Here is a 3,715-nt window from a genome sequence, read left to right as displayed (position 1 = left end):
AATACAACTTCTTTCAGCACTTCTAATTGGAAAAGGTAACATATTCAGTAATCCCCTGAGAGTCCGGAAGAGCTAATTCATCTCACCAGAAGGAGCAATTATTATCAAAGACCAGTGTGCTTAGCTCACTCCATACAGGACCAGATTCAGGGAAAGGAATCAGGCGTTCAGAATACCGCATTTAATCTGAATTTGCTATCTGTTCCACCCACAGGAATTTAACTTGCATAAATCACTGAGCAAGCAACATGCGTTTCAAGACCATGCTGTAGCTCACTGTTTTCATGTGTCTAGAAATAGTCCAAGAAACTTTGCAGGAGAAGAAATCAAGCCCATCTGCTTTGGAGACTTGAAAAACCTCCCCTTTCCCATCACTGAGTGCTTTAAATAAAGCTCCGAGAAAGCAGGTTCATCCGGGTCGGGTCAGGCTGGCTCGGATCGCTATTCTATTGAGCAAACACGGGCACACAGCTTACTTGGATGCCAGGCACTGTTCTGAGCACTTGACAAATTAAAATGTTTAATCTTCACAGCAGCTCTATTAGGGCAGGCACTAGTATTAAAATCCACTTTACAGGTGAGAAAACTGAGACACAGAGAGGTTAAGTCCGTTACCCAACATTGGGGAAATAGGAAAAGTCAGGATCAGAATTTGTATTCTGGAAGCCTGGATCCAGAGCCCAAGCCGTTTGTTAACACTGCTACCCTTGTGCCACTTCCATCAGCATCCCTTGTCCCCAAAGGGAAATACTTCATTCTCCTGGCTTCCACGAAGCATCCTTGGCTTACCCTGAGCCACCATGGTGAGCTCTCCTACCACGGAATTCCTATAGCATTTATCTGTTCCTCCAAATCTCCGCTGAGGATTCTTGTATTGCATTGTTAAGCAACAATTCAGATGAGATGCTATAAATCTTTCTCTTTAAATTTCTTGAAAAGGGTACAAACCCAGCACTGTGCCCACTAAATACCTACTGACTTCTTCATTGATTCTTATTTCTTGGAGTTATTTAGACTCCGTGGATATTTTATTTACTAAGAATGGAAGTGTGTCTTTAAGACGTGTTTACCTGGAGAAGTTTGCTGGTATAGCATTATAGACATCTCCCAGAAAGCTGAAGAAATCCCAGGCCAAGGTGTTTTGAGGGCTTTGAAACCTCTAATCTCAAGGGACCTTGCCATTTTCAAATGAATATGTGTGGTTCTGATTATCTACTGAAAAGCCAAATTCCACAGTTGATAATAACCTTTCTCCACCCTTAGCATGAACTAGAATTGCATGTGTTCCAAGGCTGGCGTATGAGAGAAAGTTACTGACGTAGAGAGAGAAAAGACAGACTACCTCCTCAGCCAATTTTCCCCTCCAAGATGTTTTCCAGCATCTTTTTTTATGGGGGGGGCAGTAATTAGGTTTATTTATTAATTTTTAGAGGAGGTACTGGGGATTGAACCCAGGACCTCATGCATACTAAGCATGTGCTGTACCACTGAGCTATACCTTCCTCCGTTTCCTGCATCTGATTTAATCTCTTTCCCACCACAACCTGTAACATAATTATTGCTATGACCACTTTGCAGCTGAGGGAAATAAGAGCACAGATTATGTAGTGGTTATTTGCAAACACTACCTGGAGAATTGCGAAGGTCTCTTGGAGAACACCAAGGTTCTATTATAGTTAGTAATTTATCGATTCTATCATAGGCCATGAATTTTCAAGCATATTTATAGCAGTAGAACTTTCTCTAAAATGAAACATTACACAGAACCCCAAAACAAAAAGCAAAAAGACACAGCTCTCCAACTTGGTCTCTACAGATTTCATAGAACACAGCGTGGAAACCACCACTGTAGGTCGACTACAGTTCTGTGTGGGTCCAGCAGGAGACAGTCAGGAACCGAAAGTCAGCAGACACTCCTTTTTTGATGGCTTCGTGAGTACGTGTACCTTTTATTTTCATTGTATACTTTCATATGTAAAGATGCCAAGAGCAGAATTTGTTGAATCTGCTTAGAATTTAACTTAGTCACTTAGACATTTATTTTATTCCTAGCCAAATTAGATTTTTTTTAATATAGCACAGACATGAATTCATGCTCTCTTATTTATTGGGAGTAAATTTTGAAAAGAATTAATGGTAATGCAAGAAACCTCTACTCAGAATGGCTCCGTAAGTTCATGATTTGAAATGTCCATCCACCACTTCACAAAGACTGACGAAAAGCAGAGAAGTGGGTTAGTGGTGGTCATGAGCAGAACTGAGACTCTTGGCTCTGTTGCTGGAAGCCAGCAGGAGTGGCTGAGAGTCCAGTTATGAAGAGTAATAAGGGCTAAAATCACAAAATAGATGATGAGAACTTAGTGCCCGAAGATAAGAGCTGGGTGAGGCTTGCTGGCTTGTGAAGAGTAACTGAGGGGAAAAAAGGATCCCCTACTGAGTTTGGGATCAGGGCTTTAAAAGAAGCAGTACCCTGACATTTACATGACCAGGAACCCAGCATCTTGCTGCACTGGAAATGGGGCACCTTTGGCATCGTAGCAGAGCATGTCTCCCCAAATTGCATTTTAAATCCTGGTTCTAAACTGAAAGAAAAGGACTTCAGGGCAGGAAACTCAAAATTACAAAACTGTTAAAGACAAAAAAGAAAAAGAAAACAGAAACCGAAACTCCCTTCAAAATGAAACTGCAAAGCCAGCATTCAAACCTAGGAAGAAAGCTAATGCTAGGAAAGGCAGACAGTAACATTAACATAGGTTTCCTTTTCTGTTCTATGAGCTTCTTAGCCTGTCCCTTTGCCAATTATATGCCTTACCATATATTTTTATTTTATGGGACACATTCTCAATCCTTACTAATCCTTTTCAAAATTGTCTTATTTTTGACCCTTAGCTTTTCCATCTTACTTAAAAGATAAGCTTGCCACATTCTCTTTTTCTAAAAGTTGGGATGTTTATTGGAATTCGATGAAATTTAGAAAGAACTGATCTCTTTTTTCACACACATTGATGAATATGTATCGATATACGTATCCATGGACATGGGCTACATATGAGACTTTCAGATCTATTTGTAATTTCTCCACACAGGGTTTACACATCTTTCATTTTACATGTAGGTACCCTATTGTTTTTGTTACTATTTGAATGAAACTTTTAAAATAATATTTTTAATTAGTTGTTACTGTTGTAACAATTTTATCTTAAGTGAATGACCATTAGATTGACAAAAACTTCTAATAGAAGCCAGAAGACAATGAACTAGTATCTTCATAGTGACGAGGAGACAAAACGGCCAATTTAGAGCTTCATATTCTGCTAGATTGTCATTCAAGAGAGAAAAAAAGGAAAAAGGGAGAGAGAAAGATATTTTTCAACATACAAAGGCTGTAAGAGTTTACTGTCTTCAGATTCCCACCAAAATAATTATTAATAAATTGTAATTTATTTCAGCAAGGAAAAATAATTAACCCAGTGAAAAGGTGTAGGAAGCAAAAACCAGTAGGAAATTGGTAAATCTGGGGTTTTTTTTTTTTCTTGTTACTCTTGTTTAATTACCTTGTTTCCAGGTGTGGATTTATTTTGATTTATCATGTTTGATTTTCAAAGTTCACTTTTGTTCTGAGATTTCTATATTTTTTTTTAAATTCTGTAAAATTCTCAGCTCGTATCCCTCCACATTCTCTTCTTTTGAAATTTCTATTAGAGAAATCCTAAAA

The 3,715-nt window shown here is 38.5% G+C and overlaps 1 non-coding gene across 1 annotated transcript; it reads right to left on the bottom strand.

Moving 5' to 3' along the window:
• Window positions 1-1,430: 1,430 nt before the first annotated feature.
• Window positions 1,431-1,503, bottom strand: TRNAT-AGU (transfer RNA threonine (anticodon AGU)). The gene has a single exon. It is a non-coding gene; the product is annotated as a tRNA-Thr (tRNA).
• Between the last annotated feature and the right edge of the window lie 2,212 nt (window positions 1,504-3,715).

Source organism: Camelus bactrianus, chromosome 5 (genome assembly GCF_048773025.1).
Source record: "Camelus bactrianus isolate YW-2024 breed Bactrian camel chromosome 5, ASM4877302v1, whole genome shotgun sequence".
NCBI classification, from domain to species: Eukaryota; Metazoa; Chordata; class Mammalia; order Artiodactyla; family Camelidae; genus Camelus; species Camelus bactrianus.
The sequence above is the reverse complement of the archived record's forward strand: the minus strand, read 5'-3'. Positions and strand labels throughout refer to the sequence as shown.